This window comes from Canis lupus, chromosome 28, assembly GCF_003254725.2.
Source record: "Canis lupus dingo isolate Sandy chromosome 28, ASM325472v2, whole genome shotgun sequence".
Lineage (NCBI taxonomy): Eukaryota > Metazoa > Chordata > Mammalia > Carnivora > Canidae > Canis > Canis lupus.
The window spans coordinates 28,728,410-28,743,053 of record NC_064270.1 but is presented as its reverse complement, the minus strand read 5'-3'; the positions used below and the strand labels follow the sequence as shown (position 1 = coordinate 28,743,053).

Here is a 14,644-nt window from a genome sequence, read left to right as displayed (position 1 = left end):
TTGGGCTCTGCCTTAGTTTGTCCTTTATGCACTGCAGCCTAGAAACTCTCAAGGCAGCAACCCAGGGCAACATAGGGCTCATCTCATTTGCCTCACTTCTCTCAAGGATCACTGTCTAGTTTTGCTTAATGTACAGGATCTCACAAATTGTTTTTACTGGTATTTTTTGTCTCCTTATTTTTAGTTCTTTCAAGTGAGAAGATAAATCTGCTCTATGGTTCTTCTACTTATTCAGAAGTAGAAGTCCTTCTGTTTGATTTTTAATTTGTATGTTCTAACAATTTTTATTTAGTTAAATATATTGATCTGGTTATTTATATTTTCTCCATCTCTTCAGTCATTAAGAGCTCTACCCTTCTCTACAAGTCTGAATCACATACTTTTCTTCTGATTTTTCTTCATTAACAAATTCATCCAGATTTTAGTGTACAGTGTGAGATGATATTCAACATTATTTCCGATGTTCCTTCCTCCTCTATGCAAATAGCTGTTAATTGTCCCAATATCATTTGTTAAAATGCTTCCCTCTTTCAGTAGTTTGGAATATATTCTTTGTCATTATATTATACTTTTATAGAGAATATATCCATTTGGGGGATATCCATCATGTTACACTGATCTCTCCTTTTTTCTTTCCTTTTCTATCTTTTTCTTTCTATCTCTCTCTTTTTCGTAATAGTATGCTTTTAAAATTATTGTTTTACAATATTTTTGGCATTCTTTTACAATATTGTTTTAATGTGCTTCAGTCAGTGATGTGCTAGAGCTGTCTTTTACCAGCTCACAAAAGTCAATTTTGCACATCTTTTTCCAGCACCATATCCGATGATGTCATGTCGGTAGTTTGAAATTGACCCATCATGGGAGTACTTACACCACAGAAATTGACAACACTATATTTCATAGCACTCACGCACTCTCTCTTTTCCTCTGAAAGTCCATTTACCAGCACACAATTAGGGTTAGTTCTTCCTCATACATCTTTTCTTAAATAATTATTTGCAATTCACAACTGTTATAGCACAACTTTTGAGCACTTTTATTTATGATTTTTATTGCTATCATATTTAAATTCATTTTACTTTGGAAATAATTGACATCTTCCAACTTATGACATTCAGTCTTATCATTCTGATAAAAGACCCAATACTCCATTTTTTTCTTAAACAAATATCTTCCAAAATGATCAGTAGTTTTCTTGGTGGGGGTCATATAATTTTTATGGGATGCACAGCTGACAGTATTCTAGGCTAAGATTATGATAACGCTGTGGGATTCTTGGTCAAAAGAATTAAGAATGAGAAGAAACATACATAGATGTTGCTGAGAAAGTTGAGTTTCAGACTCACCTAGTGCTAACCACATTCTGTCCCTTCTCTGACTCCAGAGAAGAAAAAGAGATACAATGCCTGGGGTGGTCACTCCCAAAAAGCAGACCAAGGAACAGAAAATGGGTCCTATCAGGCAAAGCCAAAGAGTGGAAGTTTTATTCTAGAGAAAGAAAGGTTAATGTATAATTTGATAAAGAATACAAAGATTTCTTCTGAAAAATACACTCAGGAGGTTAACCAAGAATGAGCACTCCCTAGAAACAGTGAAGAGGAAGTTCATGCAGTCATTAGAGTTTGTTGAATGGAACTCTTAGGTACCTTCACCTCCATAGGCTAAGATTTAAATTCTCCCTGACTATAGTGAACAAACAAGAACGCTGACTTATATCAAAGCAGACGTTTCCATTCAATGTTGGGAGAATTCCAACTCTAGTAATGCAAACAAGTAGACAAATAACAAGAACAACAGAATAAACAACAGAAGGGGTTTGAAAAAGGCTAGGTGTTCACTAACTCTGAATATTTAGCAGCACTCCTGGGTGGCTTAGACCTGTGGCTGCACACTGTGGGAGTGATGATCTCAGTATGGCAACAAGGACATTTTTGAAGCATTTTCTAAAAAAAATATACTTAGGAGCACCTGGGTGGCTTGGTGGTTGAGCGTCTGCCTTCAGCTCAGGTCATGATCCCAGAGTCCTGGGATTGAGTCCTGCATGGGGTTCCCCTTGGGTAGCCTGCTTCTCCCTCTGCCTATGTCTTTGCCTCTCTCTTTGTGTCTCTCATGAATAACTAAATACAATCTTAAAAATGAATAAATAAAATAGAAATGTACTTATTTGACAGAGAGCACAAGCAGGAGGGGCAGAGGGAGAGAGAGAGAGAGAATATCAAGCAGACTCTGCACTGAGTACAGAGACCAGCATGGGACTCACTCTCAGGACCTTGAAATCACGATCTGAGCAAAATGAAGAGTCAGATACTTACTGACTACACTACCCAGGTACCCCAGGGACATTTTATTTATTCAGCAAGGTAGCATTAAAAAGCAAAATCTCACCTGTAATTCTCAGGTGGAAGATACATTCCCCCATTTGTCACAGTTCATTTACTCTCTCCTACCTTATATCTTTCTACTGGCTGTCTGCTCTAATCATTTCTATTACCTGTCTGGCTCTGAAGGAAGATACAACTGAAACTGCTGGCCTAAGCATTTAGTGCTTTGAAGATGAGGTATTAAAGCCCAATTCCAATCTTATAATTATAAAAATCTGAACACAGGACTTTAAGTTGGAAATTATTATCTGCACCTTGGACTTTTAATATTTTTATTTTGTCTGATGCTTGCTAACATAATTCAGGTTCATTAGCCATGATTTAAAACTAGAATTTAGGATTAGGTGGCATTATCTACTCCCAATTGAAAGTGGCAACCTTTCTTTCTTTCTTTCTTTCTTTCTTTCTTTCTTTCTTTCTTTCTTTCTTTCTTTCTTCTTTCTTCCTTTCTTCTTTCTTTCTTTCTTTCTTTCTTTCTTTCTTTCTTTCTTTCTTTCTTTCTTTCTTTCTTCTTTCTCTTTCTTTCTTTCTTTTCTTTCTTTCTTTCTTTATTTTTCTTATTTTTAAGATTTTATTTATTCACGAAAGACACACGCACACAGAGACAGAGACACAGGCAGAGAGAGAAGCAGGCTCCATGCAGGGAGCCCCATGCCGGACTCGATACCTGGGATCACGCCCAGAGCCAAAGGCAGATACTCAACCACTGAGCCACCCAGGCGATCCATTTCCACTTTTAAAGATGAGTTTGCTGAATTATTTTCCTGGTTGATCATGCTGTTAAATATTGAATAATGAGGGCCAAAGATCAATAATTAATAAAGAAATATTAAATATTCTTAAAGTACATTTATAGAGAACAAAAGAGTCTTTGTTGTCAGCATTTGGAGCTGTCCTGGAGTCATTTTGACTATCACACAGAGAAACGAGTAAGTAACAGTTCTAAAAGTTCAACTGCTGGGAAGCAAAAAGTGGTCTTATAGAAATCTTAATCATTTAGGCAAATCACAGCCATTAAACTTCTCCTTGTGGTTCATGACCTTTTGAATCAAAGAGTAATGCAAATATAAAAAAATAACAGAACCGAGAACATGGAAGCCCAAGAGGTCTGTGTCAATGACTCAACCCATTTGGTAGGTTTGTTCTTGTTCTTGCCTTTACTTCGTAGCTTCAACTTGGCAGGAGAAAATAAGGAGAGAAAAGGCCTAATGGAGAGCAAATGTCGCACCCTCAACATGGCTTTAATATTTAATGTATTAGAAACAATATATATTTAGGTTAAAGAAACTTTTTCTTTCTTTATATGGAGCAGCAGAATTCCAACATACAGTGTTTTGAAAACCAGAGCCTCCTGAATAAGAGTTTAAAGTTATTTCTTAGGACGCATTTAAGGAGTTTCTGGATAGGGTCATATTTTGAACATATGTATAAAACAGCATTCCATAATTGATTTATTAACATATGAGGTCATGTTTATGATTTCTTTCTGAAATATTTAAAAGCCAACTATAACTGCATAATCCTATAAAATCTATTCATCACAAACCTGCTTCAAAAGTTCATAAAAAAGCACAAAAAGAGCCAGCATATTGTATTTAGTTACGGTTGAAGTTTGTACTCCAAAGGATAAATGAATACGATTTGTATTTGCTATGGATCAGGCTGTGTTTTATTCACATTGTATTACATCTCAGGAGACAGTTTACTTAAATAAGTCCAAATGGCAGAGATTCAGAAATGCAGAAAAATGCAAACATCACATTTTTTTTCCCATGATGGACAAGACAGGAATGATTAAGAAATCCTTTAGAAAATATTACATTTTCAAATGTTTTCAAAAGGCCACAAAATTCCTAAAAGCAAAATCCCTTCCCATCCCATTCATCTTTAACTGCCCTGTCATTGCATGTGATCTTTAAAAATATAATGTGCATACTTCGCTTTGCTAAAGCCCTTTTAATTTAGGTTTCATGGGTCCTTTATATTCAGATACATTACTTGTCATCGTCCCCCGCTGATCTCAATGCTTACCAGAGAAAAACCAAGGCCCTATGTGGGCTCAAAATAGGGTGGGCAATTCCTTTGTGGCACAGTATCTGTATTATCAGAGAGCCCCTTCTTTCTACAAAACTGCTTCCCCCACAAAGTGTGTATTAATACCTTATTTCTTTTATTGGGGGCGCCTGGAAGAGGTGACCTATTGAACTAAATTGACTTTAAGTTGTAAATGACTGTTAGTAGGTCTCTTTCTGAAAATGATTTTTATTAGAGGGGAGGGAAGAGATCTGGCATGTACAGGAGTTTTTAGAAGGGGGAAGAAAAACTTTGTGGGGAATAGAGAAAAGGAAAGAAAAGAGAGTCCCGGAGTATCAAGACAAATAACCTGCTTCATAGTCCACCAGAGAAAAGAAGTAGAGTGGCATTGCCTTGACACTACTAAATGCAAGGATGATGGTTTTTCATGCTGGACTGTTAACCCAATTGTAATCTGGAGAAGATTTTTTTTTCTTTTTTTGGATAGTAGAGCTAAAGTCTAATTTTTTTTTTATGAATAGAATCACAGCTTGTGTGCAAAATACCCATGTCAAATCTTTTAACTCAACAATTAATGAGAAAACTAGTAAGATGCAATAGGTATAAAGAAAGGCCTTTGAATAGATGCATATAGAAGTAATCAAGAATGCTGAAATGAATTTGCTAAAGATGCACAACTAGTCAGTATCTCCCTGGTATTAACCACTTGCCTCTCTTCTGGGATAAAATGCACTTATATCTGTATGGACGAGAATCACTTGCATCCCTGTAAGTTTCCTGCAACTTGTAGAGTTGTAAAGTAGTTAAAAAACAATGAAAGGTGTAGATCCCTAAAGAATCAGATCAGCCCCCAGGAAGGATGTGTTTAGACCTGGTTTTCTTAATCTCATTCTGGGACAGATGATTTTTCATAGTGGACGGCTGATTTGTGCATTATAGAATGTTTTACGGCATCCCAGCTCTCTATCTAGTAGATTCCAGTAGCAATGCTCATGTTGTGACAACCAGAAATATCCTCTGAAATGCCCAAATAATGCTTGGGACAAAAATCACCCCAGTTGAGACACTGGTTTCAACAATGCCCCACATTCCATTGAAAGGACACTGGTAAACTCGGACTGTTCCCAAGTTGTCTATGTTTTTTCCAGATAGAACAAGATTTGGAAAAGTTGAGTACCTTGGCCAAGATTGTGTAACTACTAGGTGGTGGGATGGATTACAAAACCATTTTGGATTCCAGAGTGTATTTATTTTTCATTCCACCACTCTGACGATAGGAATTGGTGATATTTAGCTCCTTACACGAAATGCTCCCTTAATGATTATAATCCAATATAATTCCAGGCCTTCTTGAATTTGCCTTAAGAACCATTTCTGCTTGGTGTCCCCATTGAAAGAAACATGAGACCAATCCAAAGGTCTAGAGAAATAATGTCTTCATTGAAGTCTCTTGATGAGGTAGAAAATGCAAATTTTATCACATAAGAGACAGCAAAGCTTCTTAAAACTCTGTCCTGAGTAGGCATCTCCCTTCTGAAAACACCTCTGCTTCTCTTTGTGGCTGCTTCCCTAACATCTCCTCTGTGTCTCTGAAATTCCAACTCGCTTCTCTTACATCCCGGAATCCCAGAGAGAGGCACTGGCCCTTGTGTAAATCCATTTGGCCTCTTTATTTATTGTCCAACTCATCTCTCCACCCCTTATCCCAATGAATACAACAAGGAGACCTAAAGGGGAGAAAAAGGGAGTAAATGCTATAAACCTTTAGGTTTAGTATTTTTTATCTTGTACGGAAATGAAAAACCCTTTTTAAATGAGACTTCAGATAGTAACACATTTGAGTGTGTATTGGAAGATTCTAGAAGCAGTGACACTCTAGGGGCAACGAGCCCTGCTAGTGTCCAGATCTTGTTTTCTAAATACCAAAGTTTCCATTAACAGAAACTGGGGTTCTTCAGAGAAACTGCCAGGGGAGAGAGAAGTGCAGAGTGAGCCCAGAGTATCTTGAGCCAGAAAGCAAGGAAGTCCTCAAAGATGGATGGGGAGATGTCAAAAAGATACAGGAGCCAGCTAAAGGAGTTCCCATTGCCAAATTCGGGACAATTTGAGCAGCAGAAAGTTATGGATCATAGCACAAAGAATCCAGAACTCCATAGTGATACTCAAAACAAAAAGAAAAACAAAAGCCTTTGGGTGCTGGGGGAGAGGGAGAAGGGAAAGATTTTCTTCACCGACAAACACCAACTAATGAACGTAGAAGGAATGACAGAGATAGTATCTTCAGTTCGTCTGCATGATTTTAATGTAATTTCCCCTAATTACCAAAGTAATTACATATTTTTAAATGAAAAATAAATCTATCTGTATATTTACTCATTTAGCTATGCATATATATTTGCATTTTATCTTTAGATTCCCCTGCTAAAATAAACTTTAAAAACTATCATTTATTTTATTTTTTTATTTATTTATGATAGAGAGAGAGAGAGAGAGAGAGAGAGGCAGAGACACAGGCAGAGGGAGAAGCAGGCTCCATGCAAGGAACCCGACGTGGGATTCGATCCCGGGTCTCCAGGATCGCGCCCTGGGCCAAAGGCAGGCGCCAAACCGCTGCGCCACCCAGGGATCCCTAAAAACTATCATTTTAAAACTATTTTTATATATTTAATTTATATGTCTGCCTAGATTTCATTATCTAGGTTTAGGAAATTTAATTTAATCATATTTTAATTGTTACCCACTTTTAAAGTATTTCTTTATTATGCTATAAATGGACATCATCCTCCATAACTCTGTGTATAACTCGATCATTTCTTCCAGACAAACTTAGAAAAACTAAGTACCAATACCTCCTTCCTGCAGTGGGCTTGCGGGACTTTGTGAGTTATGAATAGCAACAGTCAGGCTGATTTCCATTTGCTGGGCATCTGTGCTCTGGCCTGCAATTTATAGACATCTCTCATAGGGTCCCACCAACAACCTTATGAGTTTGGCCATCCTTCCCCATATAAATGAGGGTGTGAAGCTCAAAGAGACCCAGTTGTGCAGAGTTACAAAGCAAGGAACAAGACGTGCTGGCACTGCAAGTCCTTTCTCTGGGTCTCTCTAGAGCCTAAGCTTTTCCCACTTGGCTAAGCTACCTCAAACAATGTGCTAAAAATAGGATCCAGTTTCCTGTGACTTTGTGTCTCCTTTTTTTGCAAACTATAACATGCTTTTTAATCATCCCATTTTCTTCAATACCTAGGATGGACCCATTCCCCAGAAGGCTAGCTGAGCCTAACATGTCCCATCTCCCACACCTCATACAGGGGTGTGTGAACAGGACACACACACACACACACACACACACACACCTGATACCTTCAGGTCTAACCCAAAATCATGATTCTCCTTTTTTTCCTATTATTTATCTCCCTTTATCCACAGACGGGGTGGGGGTGGGGTGGGGGGGTAGCCTGGTTCCCAGCAACATCAGTATATTTACATATTTTTTCAATCTCACCATACAATATTTCAGAAACACTCTACCAGTACTGTTGTCAATAACTAACCTACTGAGTCAAGTTGAGGTCCTTTATGTCTTCAGCCTATATCCCGCTGACAGTGTATAGGTAAGAATATGCTCGAAACTTATTTAGATTATTTTCTTCCTTCTATGTGATTATGCTATCAATTTCATGTATAGTTAGGTCAGCTTATTTCCATTTGTATACAAATTTAGTGTCTTCTCCATCATTTCTGATTTAACTCCATGTGTGAATATAAACATGATTCAACAGTCAAAACTATACACTCATGAAAATCTTATTTTTTTCTTTATTCCTTCAACTATGTTCCCACCTACCTCTTGTAAATAGCCAGTTTAACTCATTTCTTGGCTTATGCTTCCTGTATTTCTTTTGCAGGAATATCTTATTTTTCCTTCTGTCTTACGCACAAGTAGTACATTATATATATATATATATATCTCCATCTTGATTTTCTTTCTCACTTAACAATATATCATGAGAATTATCATCTACCAGTTCATATAAGTCTTCTTCATCCCCTTTTTTAAACATCTGCATGTTACTTCCCTGTGAGTCTGTTTCATTGTTTATTCAGCCATTCTCCTAAGTATTGGCATTTAGACTCCTTCTAGTAATTTGCTATTATAAATCACAATTTCAAGGAATAATTTTCTGCATAATTATTTATATTCCTAGAGTTATATCTTCGGAGGAAGTTCCTAGAAGTTGGATTTCTAGGCCAATAGGTAAATGCATGCATAATTAGATGCTGCCTGCTAGCAATGTATGAGTACCCATTTCCTCGAAGTTTCATCAAGAAGATGTTATCAAATTTTTGACATTTTGCCTATCAGATTCAGGGGAAATTGTATCTCTGTACAGTTTTAATTTGCATTTTTCTTATCTAAGTGACGTTAAACGTCTCTTAGTGTGTAAGGGTCATGCAGTTGACCCTTGAACAACGTGGGTTTGAACTGTGTGGGTCTACTTACACATGGAATTTTTCCCCATATATACAGCACAGAACTGTAAATGTATTTTCTCCTTACAATATTTTTAAAAGCATTTTCTTTTCTGTAGCTTACTTTATTATGGGACTACAGTACAGAGTACATACACAAAATGTGTGTAAATGGACTGTTATTGGTAAGGCTTTTGGTCAACAGTAGGCTATTCATAGTTAAGTTTTTGGAGAGTGCAAAGTTATATATGAATTTTTTACTGTGCACAGGGTTGGTGCCCCTAACCCCCACATTACTCAAAGGTCAATTGTATATTCATTTGTGCATACTGTGTATGTCTACACAATTATACAATTTTTGTGAATTTTCTGTATATGTCTTTTCCCATTTTTCTGTTAAGTTTATTCTTTTTTCCCCCATAATTCTTAAGAGTTCTTTATGCATAAAAGGTAATAAACCTTTGTCTGTGATGTTTGTGGCAACTACAGTATTTTATTCCAGTTTAACATTTGTGTTTTGACTTATGATCTTTTTCACACACAAAACAAAGTTTTAACTCAATGTTTTCTTTGTTACATCTGGATTTGGAGTCATAGTTGGAAAACCTTCCCACGTCCCAGTTACATAATGAAACTCACCTGTGTTTTATCCTAGTCCATGTATGGTTTTGTGTTTTACATGTCAATTTCTCACCCATTTGAGGTTTATTTTTATGTATGGTGTGAGGGAAAGGAAGATTTTTAAATTAATTTGAAGGTTGACATTTGCCTTATCGTTTGTGTGTGTGTGTGTGTGTGTGTGTTTTAAGAACTTGTTAGAATGTTCGACTTCTAAAATTTAAGTGCCATGAGGACAGGGGTCATTGAAGTGACAACATTAGACTGAGGACTCTCATGTGTGGGAGATGTTCTCTCTCTGAAGGGGCTTGTTGGTGCCAGAGTGTCACCATTCAGAAGTCTCAGTGTTAATCAGCACTGGCATGGAAGGGGTGAGTCACGGCTGGGTTGAATCTCGTTGAACAGACAGGTAAGCTTCCCTCTGGCCAGGAGGTAAGAAGATAATGACAGAGCAGACAGGGAAACAAGAGAGTCTGGGTGAGTCAGTGATGAGTTCAAAGGCAGAGGAGTTACCCCCAGCTGAAGTGTGGAGGCTGATATAGAGGGGTGTCAGTGGTGGCATGGCTGATTCCTCAAAGGGCCAGAATGGTAAAGATCAGAATCAGCAGAAGATGAGAGTCCTGGGTTGACCATGAAGCCAGCTGGGAAGATGGTGGAGCCGGCAGCCATGATGCGCCTCTGCCCAGACAGGTCTTGTTAGTCTGTGTTCTGTGCTCCGGATCTTATGGGTTGGATTTAACACAGCATTTAAAGTGATCTGTGTTCTCCAAACTTGGGGGTGGGAAGAAAGAGAAACGTCAGCCAGCTGAGGGAGTTTTATGGATAAGTCCCATGGGCATTCAAAAATGCATTGTATAGGATGAACCACAACTTACAAGGATTTAGAGAGAGATTTCTGACACAGACCATGAAATCTGGCTCACAGAGACACCCATGAGTCAGGCATATTGCCCTTAAGTAAAAAAGAACTAATTCCACTGAGTGAATTATTGCTGAATATGAGACCAAAAGAAAGTGAGTATTTTATTTTAATTAATATAATTGCTGCTGCTTCCCCCATCCTCTCCTGCCTTCTCTGTGGTGGGGTCCTCTAAGCCGGATATAGAGAGAACTCAGGACCTGTGCTGGCTTCTGGCCCAGACGGGATCGAGGAGCCCTGATCTTATATTCACAATCTAGGAAGGCCCAACATAATACTTTTCACTCTAAAATGATATTGCCTGTCAATCAAAGCCAGGAGGACCTTGTAGTAGGGAAGGTGAGAGGCTCATTCTAAACTAAGGGAGTGGGACAGGGAGCCCCGTTAGGCTCAGATAGCACTCCGGAAATGGAAACCCAATGAGGTATCGATGGAAATGGAATGAGAGAACAGGTGATTCTCTTTCCTGAGTCAGGAGCCAACTGCTGTTTGAATGTGGGAGGCAGACAGGCCGGACAGATCCTGTGAAATGGCTTCCAATTCCAGCACGTCTTGTTCCTTGCTTTGTAACTCTGCACAACTTCGAGCCTCACACCCTCATTTGTATGGGGCAGGATGGCCAACCTTGCAAGGTTGTTGGCAAGACGTCTATAAACTGCAGGGTGGAGCACAGGTGCCCAGCAAATGGAGACCAGCTTGACTGTTGCTGTTCATAAGTCACAAAGTCATGCAAGCCCACTGCTGGAGGAAAGTATTGGTACATAGTTTTTCTGGAAAATCTATACCAAAAGTTCTAAAACTTCCCATCCTTTGAATCAGCCATTCCACTTCTCTGCATTTATCTGGAAGAAACAGTCAAGATGTACACAGAGAATTATGGATGAGAATGCCCATTTTAGCATAATAAATAAATACTTTTAATTTGGCATAATAATAAATTGTTTTGGCAACAATTAAAGTATGGTTAAATTAAATCCCTCAAAATTAGATGACAAAAGTCTGGGGAAAAATAAAAATAATTTATGAACCAGTAGTTTTCAAACTTCTTTAGCAGGGAAACTCAAAGAATCTTCTACGGAATCAAAATACATACACACAGTTATAAATATACGCACATACATATATATTAAGATGGATATTTAGAGCTATAGATATAAACATAGATTTATTATTAAATATATATACATGCTTTGGTGAGTAGAAAAGTTATTTAAAATTATATAGAAAGAGTGCCTGGGTGGCTCAGTCAGTCAGGTGGCTGTCTTGGCTCAGGTCTTGATCCCAGGGTCCTAGGATTGAGCTCTGTGTCCTGCTTTCTGTTCAGTGGGGATCCTGCTTCTCCCTCCCCCTCTGCCTGTTGCTCTGCCTGCTTGTGCTCTTTCTCTCTCTGTCAAATAAATAAATAAATAAAATGAAAAAATAAGATTATATAGAAAAACTGTAGAGAAATCATTCCAATGTGTTCATAGCTATATGAGGTATGAATATACTCTTTTACTGTGTCTTTGTTCCACAGATACTTGTTATAAATATAAGTAAAATTGTTGGGATAAAAATGCATGTTGGGCTTCTTAATAAACATAACAAAATCAATCTTCTTATCCAATCTCCAGTTGGCATTCACAAGGCTAGACCTCTTCCTAATCAACTCTGACCAGCCAGCTCATTGTTGAATGCTCTGTATTGCCCACCAAAGGCATGCCTGAGACTCAAGACGCTTGACTGACATGTCCAAGGCATATTCTTCTCAGTCTCTTAGGCTCTAACCTGATGGCAAGTCATAGTACCAAAGTCTGATGTAGACAGAAACTCCACTAAACAGTGCTCCAACTCAATACTGTGTCTACCTTTCTATCATTGGTTGGAATTAGAAGCATCACTATAAATATGTCTGGATCTTTCATAAAACTACTTTTTAATGAGATGCATTATCCTATTGTTATTTGATGACAATAAACTCTAAGCTTCAGTACCAGTAAGTTTGCCCCTCCTAAAGAAGTGATAAACTACTTTTTACCAATTAAAGGTAACTGTCTTGCTGGGTTTTCTTTTTCTACTTGGCCATCAGGAAGCTCTGAACTAGATTCATTGTCCAACTAAAATATGTATCTTATTACTGTTATAATTCAGTATAATTATATAATCATCTTGATTTTTAAAAATATTTTATTTATTTATTCATAGAGACATAGAGAGAGAAAGAGAGAGGCAGAAACACAGGCAGAGGGAGAAGCAGGCCCCACACAGGGAGCCCGACGTGGGACTCGATCCCAGGACTCCAGGATCACACCCCGGGCTGCAGGCGGCGCTAAACTGCTGCACCACCAGGGCTGCCCTTCATCTTAATTTTTATGTAATTTCTAATCTTATTCTATTTTCTTTTAGCTAGCTTGATTACGAATTGTCTTATTCAAAAACACTGAGATGATAAGTGTCACAGACATGCTCAGGCAGAGACTTCCCAGGATAACTCTGCAGTAGACACTCAGACAAAGTCTGGTCCTCAGCCTGGTTGTCCTAGAAACCAAATACTGTCTAAACAACAAGCCAGAGTATTCTCTTATAGACTATCTCAAGCTAACTCAACTCATAAGAAAGCAAGAATGCTAATAATGCTATGACCACGTTAGCTAATCATAGCTAATGTTTATTGAATGCCTATTTCATGAAATATAGTTGTAGGCAACCAAACTGGTATTTTCTAGAACAAAAAACTAGAGCTCAGTAGTCTCTTGAAGACTGTCTCAAGTGAACCAACTTCACAAGAGGCCAACACCAATTGCTAATAATGATAGGAACAGATGTCCACTACATGACATATTCCTACAAACAACCAGGATGGCCAGTATTGAAGAGTGGCTGAGAGCATAGTATTTGAACTTGAGTCTGGGTTCAAGACCCGGCCCTGCTCCTTAGTCAGTGTGTGACTTTGGGCAATTATTTCACTTTTCTGTGCCTGCTTTCTCATCTGTAAGATGGAGATTAGAGTAGTACCTATCTCTAAGGACCCTGGAGAGATGTTGCCTAGGGATTCCGCCCAGGGAAGAGAGGACAGAGCATAGTGGAAGCAATGAGGGTCACGGAGAGTGAGTGTAGAGGTGGTGATAAGAACTCCCATGGGAAGTAAAGTCCTGATCATAAAGATAATCCATGGGCTGGGATGGATTCATGACCAAGGGACGTAAACTATTTTAACGAAGCGTCCCCCAACCCACGTGGTTTGACCAATGGTGCCCTTCCTGGGCCTAAATCTTCAGGTTAGTGCATGAAGCCCATGGAGTACTCAGCAGCCCAAGACTTACATCTGTTTTGGTCCCGTTTGCATCTCTTTTTGGCTGAAAGTTAAGCACAGCCACAGCCATCGAAGCCTCCAAAGGACTGCTCACTTCTCCAGCATTTAGCTTCCTTTCACTGCTCAGACTTCTGCTTTTTTGGGAAAGCGGCTCAGGCATGCTGCCTTCATAATTTTTCCCTGGTCACATCCACAGACGAGATTGCTGTCACATCTCAAATGTGCATGCCATTTTTTAAAGAGAGCTCATTTTGAAAATTGTGTTGATTTTATCCTTTTTATACTAAAGGATAAACTTTCTCGTCCAGTTCCTACAACCACTTTAGCCCTGTATGTCTATGCACCCAGATGTCTATGTGCTTTTGGGCTCTTTTTTTTTTTTCCTTTCTCTTTCTCTTTCTCTCTTTCTCTTTCTCTTTTTCTTTATTTCTCTCTCTCTCTCTCTTTCTGTATGTTGCTTCATATTCTTTCCTTTTACCTTTGAAAATAGGCACAGTGTCATTATATTTTAAATCTCCATCAATGATATGAGCAAACACGTATTTCAAAAACTTTTAAATCACTAATGCATTGGCCAAGGGAAAAAATAATTTTATGATTTTTAAAATCTACACGCCTGCCCTGCTGGTGGGGAGAAGCCGGGGAACCAGGAGCTGTTTTAAAAGCAGTCATGGCAGTGACACCGTCAACAGCAACAGCGTCTGCTTTTCTCTTGCAGCTCCAAGGGGAAGAGCCAAACTCGAAGAAACCAGAGCTGTGTGCCTTGGTACGGAAATAAGTCATAGATTATATTCTTCCTCGAGTGAAATACTATTCCAACTGAATATTTATATTCTTCCCTCCACTAAAATGCTATTGAAAATGAATGTGATTCTTGTGGGAATTTGAACATTGCATATTGTCCAGTTGACAGAGTCATTTATA

General features: G+C 38.4%; 1 long non-coding RNA gene across 1 annotated transcript in view; it reads left to right on the top strand.

Annotated features, from left to right (window-relative positions):
* Nucleotides 1-14,644, top strand: part of LOC118352685 (uncharacterized) — a 27,418-nt gene extending 12,774 nt beyond the window's left edge. The window contains exons 3-4 of the long non-coding RNA XR_007406934.1: nucleotides 12,613-12,781; nucleotides 14,439-14,644. This is a non-coding gene — a long non-coding RNA (uncharacterized LOC118352685). The remainder of the gene's footprint in view (nucleotides 1-12,612; nucleotides 12,782-14,438) is intronic.